Source organism: Peromyscus eremicus, chromosome 23 (assembly GCF_949786415.1).
Source record: "Peromyscus eremicus chromosome 23, PerEre_H2_v1, whole genome shotgun sequence".
Lineage (NCBI taxonomy): Eukaryota > Metazoa > Chordata > Mammalia > Rodentia > Cricetidae > Peromyscus > Peromyscus eremicus.
In genome coordinates this window covers 29,631,919-29,648,678 of record NC_081438.1, presented here as the reverse complement: position 1 = coordinate 29,648,678, position 16,760 = coordinate 29,631,919, and the positions used below count along the sequence as shown (strand labels likewise).

Here is a 16,760-nt window from a genome sequence, read left to right as displayed (position 1 = left end):
TTTGGCTCAACATTTGGAGGAGATGCAGTCCATCATGGCAGAAAGTCATTGCAACAGGAACAGGAGGCAACTGGCTGGTCACATTGCATCTGCAGTCAGGAAACAGCTTGAGCAGGAAGTGGGCCCAGGCTATACAACCTGAAGGCCTGGCCCTGTGAAGACACTTCCTCCAGCGGAGCTCTACCTCCTAATCTTTCTACAACTTTCCCAAGCAGCGCTACCCTCTGGGGAGCAAATGTCAAAACACATGTACCCATGGGGAGAGGGGCATGTCACATTCAAACTACATATGCCATTTTCTTACCCAGTTCACCGAAATAAAGCCTGTCTCCATCCCTGAAGAAGCAGTGTCTTCAGGCCGAACCTTCTCCTGTCTATTCTCTATAGCTGACACAAAGCCTTCCATGTACTAAGTGTTCAATAAAAATGTGTTGGCTGCTTCATTGATCCAATAAACTTATGTCTATGCCAATACAGAATTGCTCTTGGAAAGCTGTGGATAAATCAATTCTTCGTAAATTGAATCTTACTCCAAACGCAGTTGGGATGTTCAGTATTTCAAGAAAACTAGCTGAATCTTTTGTGAATCCAAGTCCTTTACCCCGCTACCCTCATTTCATCCGCAAGGTAGCTGTGTTGAGGAGGAATGGAGTGACTAGACACAATCTGATTTGCCATTCAAATATAAAGTTTCTTCAAGCAAAGTACACACTCACTGCTCAAGACCAAGTGATGGTATGACAAGTCAGTGGTGGCTCTGTGGTGTGTGTGTGTATGTGTGTGTGTGTGTGTGTGTGTGTGTTTGATGTCAGTATGTGTGTGCATGCATGCCCAGGGTCAATGTCAGGCATTAATCCCCAGGAGCTGTACAACTTATTTTTGAGATAAGGTCTTTCACTGACACTGGGAGCTTAGAGATTGGGCTAGACTGGACAGGAGATCCCAGGGATCCTCCTATCTCTGCCTCCCAGCACTGAGATAGTACATATACACCATTATGCCCAGCTATTGTAATGGTTTCTAGAGGAGTGAACACAGGTCCTCAAACTCACATGACAAGAACCTTTCTGACTGAGCTACCTCCCCAGACTCAGATATGGCATTTCTAACATTAGACGATAATACTATGTTGCCTGAAGTACTTACCTGTACTTAGTTTAAGTTAAGTTATTATTTGAACAGTTCACTAATGGCTAGAGCCTGTACTGAACTGTTTTGTAACCTATGACAGACTAAGAATTAAAAAAAAAAACAAAAAAATGAAAGAACAGAGAGCACTTCTGGCCAAGAAACTTCACTTCTCCTAAAACCCAGCTCTAAGCATTTCTCTTTTCTTGTGATTTGTGTGCCCATGATGAATGTTCTGGAAGAGTGCCAGGTCACAGGGTCCTGCAGGGTGTGTTCTTAGATTCATGATGGAGGTGATGAAAACCTTTTCAGTCAGTGGCTTAGTGTGAAGTGTGAGAGAGATGTGGGGAAAGATTTAGGGAAACCTTTGGACACTTTCCTGATTGAATTATTCATTTTAAATTGATCGAGTTTTATCAACATCTGTATCAGGTTGATTTAGTTTCTGCTTGCTGTGTTCTAGAATGAAGTAATTTATTAGATGTGAGGACTTGGAGGGAAAAAAAGAATAAAGCTCCTTTGGATCACGATTTTGGATGATCCAAATAAAAGAATTGGGGTCTGCATTTCATCCGTTCTCCTTTCTCTCCCTAGTCACTCTCTGGATGCAGCTTGTCACAAATGGATTAGATGCTGCAGAGGAAACTTGATGGTGTGTAGTAGATCAGACCTAAGCCAGTTTATAATGTTAAGTCACTTAATTCTCTCAAATTGCAGGTTGAAGCTTTTATCCCCACTTTACAGATAGGAGAACTGAGGCTCAAAAGGATAAAGAAACTTGAATACACTTATAATGATGGTTGGGTGTTAAGAGTGTTGACTCTACTTCATCGCCAGCAACCCTCCACAGCGCCCACTTGTTCTGGCAGCTCAGCACACCTCTGTCTTCCACGTGCCTTCCTGATGCCCAGCAGCCTTCCATCCCCCCATGCCTCCATGCTCACCAGCAGCGCTTTGTCCCCCTTGAATTCCCTGCCCACCAGCCTCCCTCCACGCTCCCCTGTATCCCCTAATTCCCTGTCTACCAGCACCCTACCATGCCCCATGTGCCCTCATTATATATACATATATATATGTATATATATTAGTTGTTATTACCATTGTTTTTGAAGTCAAAATTTTCATAATAACCCCTTGAATAAACGTACTGTTTGACCAATTGGGACAGCAAGAATGATAGGATCTTCAGGTTATCCCTATTCTCTGTTTTCTTATGCAGCACTGTCTCTACTTAGCCAGAACTGTTGGCTTCCCAGTGTATTTCTGTACCACTTGCCTGTGGCTGTGGCAGCGATGGGAAAATCTGTCTTCCCAGTAACTCAGTAGCAGTGTTGGGCGATAGAGGATAAATGTCAGTTCTGTAGCAGGTAGCTTCGGGCTTGGCTCCCAGACCTGGGGCTTCCTGCTCAGTTTCCTTGCCTGCCACTTGGTTCTCCATTGTCATGTTGAGTAGTGATTTGAAGTGAAGATAAATTTTAACTTTTACCTTCCTGCCTGTTCCATTTTTGGTTTATCTTTTATGGATGTGTGAATGGCTAATGCTGTAGGCATTACAGGAGGCAGATGATGGAGGAGCTGCAAAATGCCACTCTGTGGAACAAAGCACTAGTATTTTTAAATACTAACAAAGTTAATGAAATAGACGATACCAAAACAGAATTGACAACTTAAGATATTCTGTTTAGCATTGAGAAAATTAATGTTAATATGTTTGAATTACTAAATCATGGTAATTTCTTGCTTGATGCAACAGAGATGGGTTAATTATAATCAGGAGGATTTGGGGAAGATTGCTAGTTTGCAGCATTCTCTGCATTTTTTAAGGTAGATTTCTGTACTTTAACATTTGGCTTCAGAATTGCCACAGCAGCCCCCAGAAGACAGTGTTGGTCAACTTCCTGGTGACCCACACAGTTGATCTTTGTCCTCCTAGTTCTTGTGTTTAAGATGGCAGTTGCTGTGAAGATTACCTCTTTCCCATCACAGCATCATAATACTGAGGGCCAGAACCTAAGTTTTTGAAAGCTCCGGGTGGACCCTTTTAAACTGCTTTGAGCCTGTAGGGCATGGCTAGACCTGCTTCGTTCAGAACTTTCATCTGACTGACAGAATCAGGATCACTGGCTGCCTAGGGAGCCCTGGCTGTTAAGAACATCTTCCTGTATGCCCTTCATGTGCCTGCCCAGAGGCCTGGCATTGGGCATCTTGTGAAAGTCATAAGATTGAAGAAATATTTCGCCCTGGCTAATCATGCTGACTCTCAGAAAAGCCACAGTAATCTCCAGACAATCTCCTCAAGAGACAATTATAAAATGAGCCATTTGGGTGGGGTGGGTGGGGTGGGGCAGTGGGGTCTTGGTGGACTTTGCAATGAGGCCAGTGGGCCCTGATAACTAGGAAAATGAGCCCCCAGAAGCTGGACCCTCTCCATCATCATGCTCATTTGCGTGTAGAAATAATGCATATGCTGTTTTTCTTTACATATCAAACATGAAGCTTACTTTGAAAAATATTTGCAATATTTGGAGCCTGGAGATAGTTCATTCGGTGTTTGCTGGGCAAGGGTGAGGACTTGAGTTCAGATCCCTACCCCCTATATAACAGCCAAGAGTGGCAGTGTAATCCTAGCCCAGGGAAGCAGAGACAAGAAGATTCCTGGTTTGGTTGGTCCTCCAGGTTCGGTGAGAGACACAGTCTTAAAAAAGAGGATGAAAGAAAAAGAAAAAAAGACAAAGAGAAATTCAGGAAGATGCTGAAGTCAACCCCCAGTGTCCATATGCATATCACATACATGCACACACCACAAACATGCATCTGCACACATACAAGCATGTATGTATGTGCAAACACACACACACACACACACACACACACACACACACACACACAAGGAAGGTGAGCCTTCAGTGACTTTAGGGCTTTAAGATCAGATTCTGGCTGGGTGGTGGTGGTGGTGGTGGTGGTGGTGGTGGTGGTGGTGGACGCCTTTAATCCCAGCACTTGGGAGGGAAAGACAGGCGGATCTCTGTGAGTTCAAGGCCAGCCAGGTCTACAGAGAGAGTTCCAGGATAGGCACCAAAACAACACAGAGAAACCCTGTCTTGAAACAAACAAAAAACGATCAGATTCGGCAGGCCCAGGGTGATTAACAGAATAATTAAAGGCTCAGTGTGAATAAATTTCTACTGATGGTGGCCTTGCCTGATGTTCTGATAGAGACAACACACAGGACTATTGGTGGTTTCATAGAGAAACCACTGAATATGATTTTACTGTTTGTGGAAATCAAGAGTTGTGTAACAGGGAAGGCCTGTGTATCACTGTCTGCTCTATTTTGGGACATAATGGAGAAAGTATTTCAACCTGATTACTGCCTGTGGAGTGAGGAATTTCTTCGTCTTTGTCTGGCCACCTGCTGCTACTTTATTTCCTTAGCACTCCTCAAGTCATTATAAGAATCACCCAACAGTTTGAAATCAAAGTGATGCCTCACTATAGACTGTCAGCTTTCTGTTGTAAAAGATTATGCACCATTTTAAAATATAATTGCCAAGCCCCCACACCTTGCAGCCAAACGTCTTAGAATGACAAAATCCTTGCAAAGTGAGAAGCAACATTTGACGTTCCGGCCTTGCAAATTTGGGATGCTGCCTTCTACATTAGGTTGGAATAATAGTCCAGATAATTATAACTCCACTCTTTGCCCTTTTCTCTCTCTACCTCCCGGTCATTCTCACCACATTTTAATGATGCTGTGTCGCTGCTGCTGATGAATTCTGCCAGGGATGATTATTTATTTATTTTTTTTTTCTCTTGAGCTGCATTTTATCCTGTGTTTACTTATCTTGGTGTTCTGTTTCCTTTCTCAACTGCTCCCAGACATCCCTTTCCTCGCCATTGTATAATGCACAGCAGGCTGGTGAAGCGTGGAACCTCTTGCTGTGAGAATCCTGTGTGGGTAAATGTCACAGCTTCATGCAAAGAACCTGGCTAGATCTTAGCAACTCCAGAAATGGCTCACAAGGCCACAACTTAACATTTTATCTCATTCTCAGATGGAATGTGTTTACGATATAGTTTCGAAGCTGGGAAAGTGGTTTTGAATGCCTTATCTGTTAATGCCCCGGAAGTCAAGGTGAAATCTAGCCAGCAGGTTTCCCAGAGTCCGTGCCCTCCTGTCCTCCCCAAGCCTGCAGGGCATTGGCAACACTGCTAACCTGTGGGTGGAAAGCAAGTTGCAGCTAGAACTGAGTAAAACTGCAGAGGAGGGTCTTGCCTCTGCCTTTGTTGGCAAGTGTTAGGACAAGTATGTTGTGATAGCAGACATCTGTGAGATGCTCTGCTTGGGAGTCTTACTCATTTTACCATTAGCTCAACTCACTGATAATAAGAAATTACAGAGTGCTGGAGAAACGGCTCAGTGGTTGAGAATGCTTGCTGTTCTTTCAGAGGACCTGAATTTGGTTTCCAGCACCCACAACAGGCTGCCCAGTACTCCTGTAATTCCAGCCCTAGGGGTTCCACCTCCCTCTTTTGGCTTCTGTAGGCATCGATATATACATGGTGTGCCTACAGACAGGCAGGCAAACATACATGCACATAAATAAAAACTAAATAAACCTTAATCTTAAAATAGTGTTTTGTTTCTTTTTTTATAATTTATTTTTATTTTATGTGCTCTGGTGTTTGCCTGCATGCATGTCTGTGTGAGGTTGTTGCATGCCCTGGAACTAGAGTTACAGACAATTGTGAGCTGCCATGTGGTTGTTGGGAAATGAACCCAGGTGCTCCGGAAGGGTGTCTCTCCAGATCTTTGTTTTGTTTTGTTTTGTTTTGAGAAAAAAAGAAAGAAAGAAAAACCACAGCAGGACTGCGGACAGAGCTCCTAGTTGGAGAGCTTGCCTAGCATGTGAGGAAGTCTTGAGTTCATCTCCAGCATTGTATAAACTGGGCATGGTGGAATATAATAGAATCCCAGGGCTGGTGAGGAGGAAGTAGGAGGATCAAAATTCATCCTCATTCAAGGTCATCCTGAGCTACAAAGTAGCTCAAGAAGCCAGCCTGGGCTACAAGAGATTCTGTCTCCAGAAAACCAAAGCAAAGGAATCCCTGTGGTGATCTTTGTCAGGACTTTGGGAAGGGTAGTTTTCTTCCCTTTCTGGTATGTACCTTTCCCGAGGGAGTGCTGGTGGGCACCTTAGAGACCAGTTGGGGATATCATCTACCTCCTTTTGTCCCTGATTCAGGAATGGTATGCAATCCAATTGAGCATGGCCTAATTTTGCTTTACTCAGAGACCCTGGCAGCTGGGAATGTACTCAGCTCATTTTCATATAGTTCCTTCTTTTAACATTGACTATTTTGAAGGAAAGTTTGAAGGCTCTTGGGTCATTTTCTTCTCCTGTTCTCAGATTGCATTGAACCAGTCTCTGCTAAGGTCATGATGCTGAAGAATCATTCCCCCAATGCTTAGGGAAGGTCATGATGCTGAAGAAGCATGCCCCTGATGCTTGGGGAAGGTCCTGATGATGAAGGAGCATGCTCCTGATGCTTGGAGAAGGTCTTGATGATGAAGAAGCATGCCCTTCATACTGGGGGAACCCTGCTGACTGGCCACTGCCCATGCCCAGACAGAGCCTTTCTGTGTCTGTAGTGCAGGTTGGCACCAGGGTAACAACATCCCTGACGTCAGTTCTGGCTCTGCCTTCTCCTGGCTGTGTCCCCTTTGGGCAGATTCTGGAACCCTGATATGCCTCAGTTTCTTCATCTATACAAGAATTGAAATGATAAGGACTTATGCCTGCCACAAATACTATTATTTTCTAAATATGCTATTTTAACAGATATATGGAGATATAATTTAGAGCTGTAAACTCTAGCCGTGTAAAGTTCATAATTCAAGCTTTTAATATATTTGCAGAGCTATGATATATATGCTACAATCACCATGACCTAATTTTATGATTTCCCCCAAGAAACACTGAAGCTATCGCAGTCACTTGTCATGCTCTTGTTCCCTTCTACTCCCTCTTGCTTTGCCCCCCACCCCCAGTAGCCACTCATTTACTTAGTCCATATGGATATGCTTAATGAGCAACCTTCATATTGATGCAGTCATAGAGTTATGTGGCCCTTTGCCATTGGTTTCTTTTACATGCCATAATGTTGTCACGATACTTCCCTGTCACGCTGGTGGGGGCTGAACACAGAGCCTTGCACATGCTTGGCAAGTGCCCACTGCTTCTCATCAGCAGACCTTCCAGTGAGTGCCAACAGCTGACTTTGCCTATCCATTCATTAGCTGAAGTGCATTGGGGTTGTTTCCACTTCTGCTGTGAATAATGTCTTAATGAGTCATTGTGCATAAGCTGTTATGTGGACAGACCTCTATCTACAATGTGGGGTGCAATTCCTGGGTCATGGGGTGACTTGTGATACTTAGCATTTTGAACGACTGCCCCCTCCCCTGTTGGCATTTTTCTTTCTCATGATGTAGGAGAATTCTTGCTCTCTCACAGGCTTCCCAGCACCTGTCTTTTAGCTATGACATTTTAGTGGGTTGTTTGAGGTGAGGTATCTTACTAATTATGATTTTGATTTGCATTAGCTAGTGACATGAAACATTTTATGTGCTTAAGAGTACTATTGATAAAATAAACTGCTTATTTCCATGACATTACATAGTTTTAGGAAATGCCCATCACTGGGTTTGTAAAGTCTGTAACCATAAGAAGAGGGTGGCGGGGTTGGGGCTTTAGCTCAGTGGTAGAGCGCAAGGCCCTGGGTTCGGTCCTCAGCTCTGAAAAAAAAAAAAAGAAGAGGGTGGCTTGCCAGGCCTACTTAAGGCTGTCCCCCCACATCTCATTAAAAACAAGGAAGTGTCAGTTATAGGCAAGCCCAAGTGACTTGATGTCTAACGTTCAGTCAGCTTCCTAGAGGGTGATACGGAGAGAAGGCCTTTTTGTTTGACTTGAGCTCCTTGATTTATGTTTCAATTTTTAAAAAAATATGGTATCTTGTGACAGGGGACACATCTTGTGGCCACCATCATGAGTCCGAGTTTGTTCTCAGAATCCTGAGGGGCATAGGTATAGTTGGATATAAACACTTTTCTCTTACTTTTTGTTTCTGTTTTTTGTTTCACTTTTTTCTTTTGCCTGAATGCTGTGTTGTGTGTTGCAGCTAGCCAGTGAACACTGGTCGTTCTGTCTTGGTGACTTCATGCTGTTTTGCTCGTAGGAGATTTAATATAGTCGCCCTTCTACCATGTCGAATGTTCCTTGAATGGACTGCCCAGCTAATGGGATGACTGTCGTGGGCCACATTTCTGAAAATGGTCATTGGTGATAGGTCTGTGTATGTTATTTTCTGGTTTTGGAACTAAAGTGTAAACTGTTTCTCAGTCATAAAAGTTAGTACCTACTTATGCAAGGATAATCAGAGTCACTTTCACTTTGCATGGTGTTGGGATTAATTAGATTACAGGAATTTAACCTTGACTTTACATTTTCTTTCTTTGTGACCTTCAACAAGTCACCTAACTGTTATCTAACTCTCTCTCCATATATATATATGAGTCCGAGTTTGTTCTAACTCTCTAACTCTCTCTCTCTCCATATATATATATATATATATATATATATATATATATATATATATATATATATATATATATAAAATTTGTTTTTTCAAGACAGGGTTTTTCTGTGTAGCCCTAGCTGTCCTGAAACTTGCTCTGTAGACCAGGCTGGCCTCAAACTCACAGAGATCCTTCTTCCTCTGCTTCCCGAGTGCTGGGATTAAAGGCTTGCACCACCACCAGCCCTGGCTTTAAAGGAAGAAATATCACCTATGTGATGAGACTGCTGTGGGAACACTTTAGATATTTGTTAATATTCTTTCCTCCTAGGTCTGTAGTAAATATTCTGTGATTGTTGGGTTGTAGAACTCATACTACCAAAAGAGCTTCGGGATGGATGGACTGGGAAGGAAGCTCGGAGACAATTTTACTAGAGTTTGAAAGGAAAGCAACCAAGTAGGCACACTGATGATCTTAGCAGCTGTCTGGAAGAGAGAGAGGGAAATCAGCAGTGGAGGCTCGAAAGTAGCCACTGAACAGAATAATGAGGTACAGGAGCTTCAGAGAAAGAGCTGGAAGGCCGGGGGTATCAGGGAAAATGTGTTTAGACTTTTTATCAGTATCCCCAAAACAAAGAGGTGGAAATGGAAAAGTTATCCTTTTGAGTGAGGACTTGGAAAAGCGAGCAGGCTGAGCGGTGAAGCTCTGTAAGAGACTGCCCTAAGGGTGGGCCTTCTAGGGCTCTTAAATATGTGATCTCCCTAAGGGTCATCTTCAGAGAAATCAGCCTTCCTGAACAGTAGGCTAGGAGATTGACAGCCCAGTTGAATTAGCTCTTACTGGAGAAGACTAGTATGTATGTTCTAACCTTTGAAGCAGATCAGAATGTCATGTCTCCCCACAGCCAGAGGTGGACTCAGATTCCATTCTTTTGACCAGAAGGAACTAGCTTTCCCTTACGGGCCTCACCAGAGCTTTGCAATCTCCACTGTTTGACAAGGTATTTTAAATCCCAAGAAGAAGCAATTGTTTTAATTGTATTATTCCTTTCTAGTGTGACTGGGGAAATGGGAGGAGGGATCCACAGCTGACCATGAGGGAAGGGTTTATCCATTCTTGCCAATAATGTTTGATTGTTGCATCCTGTGCATATTTGTCTGCATTTAGTGCTGTCTTTTTTTTTGTCTTTTTTCAATTTTGTCATTACAGTCTATGGTCAAACAGTGTAGAGCACCTTCCCGTGTGCTTGCTCGCTGCTTCTCTATCTCCCTTTAGGATGTGCAAGTGCGATTTTTTTTTTAAATCATTTTCATTTGTCTTTCTTGTCACTGGGAAGTAGATATTCTTTCTATAATCAGATAAAAATCCTTGTAAGATATGGGATCAGAACGTTTTCTCCTGGGGCTGGGGAGATGGCTCAGCAGTTAAAAGTACTTGCTGCTCTTGCAAAAGACCCAAGTTCAGTTCCCAGCATCCTCTTTGGCCAGCTCAGAACTGCCTATAACTCCAGCTTCAGTGGATCCAGCACACTCCTCTGGACTTCAAGGATACCTGCATTCATGTGTACAAACCCACACACGGATATACATGTATAAAAGTAAAATAATCTTTTTTTAAAAAATGATTACTTCTACTTACTTTTTTATTTTACTCATTATCAATGCACTTATTTATGGTTTTATTTTGAGGCAACTATAGATTTGTTTGCAATTATTAGAAACAATACCCTTGTACTTTAATTCAGGTTTCCCAGTGGAACTATAAAATTATAGTCAGACATCTCCACCAGGCCAACTGACATCTATGTCTCCAGCTGAAGAACATTCTCTTAGGCCACCCACTTATATTTGTATCTCACCCCCTTGCTCCAATTTTCTAGTGACCACTAATCGCCATTTCTATAATTTTGTCATTTTAAGAATGTTACATAAAATGTGTCATAGTTTGTGTCACCTTTTCTTGCTCTGAAAAGTGCCCTGCAGGTTGCTGGTTCTAATTTGTTCTGTTTTATTACCAGTGGTAAGTGTTCCTTGCTGTGGGTGAACCTCAGTGTGTGCAGCCTCCCACCTTTAAAGGGATAACTGGCTTCAGGCCAGTTTTAACTGTGGGAACTAAAACTGTTATAAACACCGAGTGAAGGTTTTCATGTGAACATACATCTTTGTTTCTCTGGAACAAATGCCCAAGAGTACAGTCGCAGGGCTGTGCTGGAATGACCTGTGTGGTTTCATGAGAAAATGCCAGCCTGTTTCCTGAGTGTATCACTTAATTTATCCACCAGCAGTGTGTGAGTGACTTCGTGCCTTATGTTCTTGGGGTGACAATGCTTCAGCCATTCCAGAAAGTCTGCAGTGAGAACTCGTGGTAGTTTTTTAAAAATTTACTGTTTATTTTGTGTGTGTGTGTGTGTGTGTGTGTGTGTGTGTGTGTGTGTGTGTGTATGTGTACTACCTGCATAGAGGTACTGATAGAGTCCAAAAGAGGATGTTGGATCCTCTGGAGCTAGAGTTACAGGCCATTGTGAGCTGCTCAACGTGAGTGCTGGGAACCAAACTCAGGTCCTCTGTAAGAACAGTCTTAACTGCTGAGAGGTCTCCCAGCTCTCATTATGTGGTAGTTCTAATTCACATTTCTCTAATGGCTAATGAGGCTCAAAACCTTTCCTTTGATCATTTCCCACTTGCAGATTCACTGCAATGGAATCTTAGTGTGTATGTCTTTTCATTTCCTATTTGGTGAGACTGTGCTGTTGGATTTTGAGTTTATACACTAGATTCTCATCTTTCTCCAGGTTTGCACCATCCCCATCCATGCCTGTTAGTCTTTCTATCTTCTGTATAGGGGCTTTAGCAGATCAAATGTTTTCAAAATTGATAAGAGTCCATCTGGTTTTTACAGTGTGTCTTTATGTATTATTTTTTATTTTTAGATTATAATAACTTGTGTCTGTGTGTATGTATATGCACATTTATGTGCTCACAGAGTCCATAAGAGGGTGTCAAGGTCCCCTAAAAATGCAGCTACAGGTGATGTTGTGAGTGCTGGGTACTGAACTCAAGTCCTCTGCAAGAACAGCGAGTGCTCCTAACTGCTGAGCCATCTCTCCCCATCTGTAGCATTCTTTTCCTGCTACTCCTAAGACCGTATGCCTGGCCCTGCATTCCAAATCTTTCCTCTCATGCTTGTTACTTTTCTAAAAGTTTTGTGGTTTTGCATTCATGCCCATGATCCATTTTGAGTTGATATTGCGTGCCATATGAAGATTAGAAAGACTTTTGTTCTTTTGCCTTCGGAGTTTCTAAGTTGGTTCTAATGGCTTTCATTTTAGAGGCTGTCCTTCCTCCCCTGAGTGGGCTTCTCACCCTTGTCAGAAGTCACTTGGCTGTCTGTCTTGTGTCTGGCCTTTCCTGTGCCCCCCAATCTATTTCTTTGACCCCTCTGTCAGTACCAGGCCAGCTTTATTACTGTGGCGGTAGAATAAGCCTTCACATCAGGAGGAGCAATTTTCTCCCATTTTATTCTTTTTCAAAATTGTCTTAGATAGTCTAGTTCCTTTGCCTTTCCGTATAAATTTTAGAATAACCTTGTGCATATCAATGGAAATTCTTGCTGGTGTTTTAACAAGATTCTGTTAACTTTTATGGTGTAGTTGTACAGACTTGACAACTTTACTGTATCTACTCGTTTAGTCTGTGAACACGAATGTCTTCCTGTGTATTTAGATTTACTTTAAATTGGGTTTGCTGTTGTTGTTGTTGTTGTTTTTTGTTTTGTTTTTTGGGAGTGGTAGGGTTTCAAGACAAGGTTTCTCTATTTAGCCCTGGCTGTCCTGGAACTCGCTCTATATACCAGGCTGATCTCAAATACAGAGATCTGCCTGTCCCTACTGCCTGAGAGTTAAATTTTTTTTTAAACAATTTATTTCATTTTGTAGTGTGTGTGTGTGTGTGTGTGTGTGTGTGTGTGTGTGTGCGCTTATGTAAGCCAGAAGAGAGTGTCAAATTCCCCGGGAATTAGAGTCACAGGTAGTTGTGAGCTGCTCTATATGAGTGCTAGGAAACAAATTTGGTTCCTCTGTAAGAACAGAAAGTGCTCTTAACAGCTGAGCCATCTTTTCAGCCCCTTTTCCCCTTTATGGATTTCTGAAATCAGCGTTTTATAATTTGCAGCAAGTCATAGTTTTAAAATTAAGTACTCCCTTATTGGGGGTGTTATTTGTGGGTTTGCATGTCTCTTGTCTTCAGCATCTCACTGTTTATATTGGTGACCTTGACGGTGCTGATCCCTGCACTGCAGGCCCCTCAGATCTGTGTGCTAGTTCTGGGGGTGGGGGGCTAAGTGCTCCAGCTTCTGTGGGATCTCCTATATAGAACCCGGAATCATCTATAAACAGGTTTTATCTCCTCCTTCTGAAATATGTCTTTTTTTTACACTTCTCTTCTGTCTTCCCGTGGACAGGACTTTCTGTAATACAAGAATCAGAGCTGACATTCTTGAATGACTACTGAGTTCAGGGAAGGAGACATCCAGGTTTGAACACTGATTAGATGTAGGGTTTTTCAGTGTTCTCCATGACATTAAGGACATTCCCTGTTGTTCCCAGTTGGTGAGGATTCTTTGTCTTTTTTATTTATTTATTTATTTATTTATTTATTTATTTATTTATTTATTTATTTATTTATTGGTTTTTCGAGACAAGGTTTCTCTGTGTAGCTTTGCGCCTTTCCTGGAACTCTTGGTAGACCAGGCTGGCCTTGAACTCACAGAGATCCGCCCGGCTCTGTTTCCCAGTGCTGGGATTACAGGTGTGCGCCACCACCGCCCAGCTTCTTTGTCTTTTTAAAATCATGAAGGTTGAATTGTGTCAGTTTCTTTCTGCTTCATTTAATAGATAAATGATGCTTTTATCCCATTCATTCAGCAGGTAATTTTTATATTGAACCAGCCTTGCATACTTGAAATACCATTTTTGGTACAGTACTGGATTCTGTTAGTCAATATATTTTTTAAAATAACCCTATTTTTTAAACTAAAGGTAACCTTATTATATTTAAAAATTTTTTTATTAATTCTTTGAGATTTTCATATGTGTTTTGATCATTTTAGCACAATATGGAATGCTTCACTTATTTATGTCTCATTCTTGTTAAGAGGCCATGCTGATCTGTTTCATTGTGATTTTAGTATGTGTGCTGCCAAAGCAAGCATAAGACAATTTCCAAAGTTTTATATATATATGTATATATATATATATATATATATATATATATATATATATATATATATATATATATATATATATCACCTGGGGATGAGCTTCAGTGTGCCACAGTGTGTGTGTGTGTGTGTGTGTGTGTGTGTAGAGATCAGAGGACAAAGGAAAAGGTGAGAGTAGTTCTTCTACCACATGGATCCTTGGGGTCCAATTCAGCTTGGCTGGCTTGTATTTGGTGGCAAGTACCTTTACCCACTGTGCCAGCTTGTAGCTTGAGTTTTCCTGCCTGGCCCACAGTCAGGGCAAATCTCTCTCACCCGCCAGTCCCACAGCCGCTCAAACCCGACCAAGTAAACACAGAGACTTATATTGGTTACAAACTGTATGGCCGTGGCAGACTTCTTGCTAACTGTTCTTACAGCTTAAATTAATCCATTTTTATAAATCTATACCTTGCCACATGGCTTGTGGCTTACCGACATCTTCTCATGCTGTTTGTCATCATGGCGGCTGGCAGTGTCTCCCTCACCCAGCTTCCTGTTCTCTCAATTCTCCTCTCTGTTAGTCCTGCCTATACTTCCTGCCTGACCACTGACCAATCAGTGATTTATTTATTGACCAATCAACAACACATTTGACATACAGACCATCCCACAGCACTTCTCCTTTTCTTTTCTTAAAAAGGAAGTTTTTAACTTTTACACATCTACAAAGTCAGCTTGGTATATTTGGGAATTTGGGCGTAGCTTCTCTTACTACTTCCTGCTGGAGGGGGGCGCTGTATCTTATGGGGATACAAAGAAAATTTTAGAATTATGGAATAGTCCATGAGGGTATGTCGTCTGAGCCAGTTGCCTTGAAACCATTCTGGATGTTGGATCATCAGGGCCATGGTGTCATCGGAGACCTTTCAGGGGGTCTTGGCTGGTCAAACCTGATGTATCTTAATCTTGAACAAATCCATAGCCTCTGGCTTTCTGTGGAAACAAAATCAGAGCCTCCTTTCCAAAGCAACATATCCTTACATCCAAATTTTGAAGTCAAGGTACCTTTAAAATATACATTTTGGCATAACTCAACAGCTTTTGTAATCAAATATTTTTCTTCAGTTACGAATATCAAAGAGAACATAATCCAGATTCTCTGTGTGGTAGCCATCTTTACGTGGCTTATTTTTTTATATTATCTTGAGCCTATTGCTTTAAACTGTAGCCTTCTAAGCCTGAAATGGCGCTGGCGCTATGGCTGCTGGCTCCGCCCACTTCAGCTTCCCAACATGGCGGTAGTACGTTTTCCGCCAGCTCTGGGAGCCATCAACTCTCAGAAATAGTGGGTCTATGCTTCTATCAAAGCAGCGTGTAGCCCAGAAACCTTTTTTTGTTTGTTTTGTTTTGTTTTGTACTAGCAAAGGCTAAATCCACCACACAGCTTAATGTGCCACTTGCAGAGGCCTCATTCCCACCAAACTGCAGGTCGCGCACGCTAGGAACCCGCCATAGTAGCTCAAACATGCAGGCTGCCGCTAGCTTAAAAGAGACAACTAGGAGCTGTTTTTAGCTCCGTTTTAGAATCTTTTTACTCAGGTTTTAGGTGAAAACTCTTGCCAACACGTTGGGCGCCATATGTAGCTTGAGTTTTCCTGCCTAGCCCACAGTCAGGGCAAATCTCTCTCACCCGCCAGTCCCACAGCCGCTCAAACCCGACCAAGTAAACACAGAGACTTATATTGGTTACAAACTGTATGGCCGTGGCAGGCTTCTTGCTAACTGTTCTTACAGCTTAAATTAATCCATTTTTATAAATCTATACCTTGCCACATGGCTTGTGGCTTACCGACATCTTCTCATGCTGTTTGTCATCATGGCGGCTGGCAGTGTCTCCCTCACCCAGCTTCCTGTTCTCTCAATTCTCCACCAGCTCCAACTTATTAGTCTTTTGGTTGAAGGTTTTTGTATCTAAGTTCATAAGCACTATTTAGCTAGATGATTTCTTAAATTGCCTTGGTCAGGATTTTAGAGCAGGTGGTGTGACACTCTAGAATGGCCTAGGACACCTGCTTTCCTGTCCTCTTTCTGGGTAAGATCCCACAGTTCAATGCTAACTCTTTCAGTAGTAGAAACCTCTAGGGAACCCACAATGCCCTCTGTAGATAGATTCAGAAGGTTTTGAGAAAGGACTTCATTTCTTTGCCTGTTACAGAACTCCCCCGGCTGGTCCATTTTCCGTGAATTGTATGTTTACTGTGGACTAGGAATTATTTCCTGTTGTCTGAGATGTCAACTTTATGAGCTGGAAGTTTTCTGTCGGCTCCTGCTGGCCACGGGGTCTTGAGTGACTCTGGCCTCCTCCCTTGCCGAGCCTCTTGCCTTGTCTCCACTTTGGGTCTTACTTGGTGGTTCAGTTCTGTCTCCCCAGCCCTCTGATGAGCCAGTGTTTTGGGTCTGTTGAATCTTGCTTTGGGTTTATTTTCATTTTTGATGTAGAAAGTTAGGCTGTTGATTTGGTTTTATTTCCCCATTTTTGTAACGTAAGCTTTTTGTGTGCTATTGATTCTCCTGTCTATGCTACCTTAGCTGTGTCCTGCATTATTTTTTGACATATTGCATTTTAATGAATTCAGTATATTTTTTATTTCCTGTCAGATTTTTTTACTCATCTCCCCCCGCCCCCCCCCCCCCCCCCGCCAAAGCATATATTGTTTAGTTTCTTGGTATTTGGGGATTTTCTTGTAGTCTTTTTCATATTTATTACTAGTCTGAATTAGTTATAGTCAGAGCATATCTATGAGTTCAGATCTTTTCAATTTGGGAGGTTTTCCTTTTTTCTTTTTTCAGACCA

At 42.2% G+C, this 16,760-nt stretch overlaps 1 pseudogene; it reads right to left on the bottom strand.

The window, feature by feature from the left end:
* Positions 1-13,813: 13,813 nt before the first annotated feature.
* LOC131898707 (U6 spliceosomal RNA) lies at positions 13,814-13,911 on the bottom strand (annotated as a pseudogene).
* Positions 13,912-16,760: the final 2,849 nt, after the last annotated feature.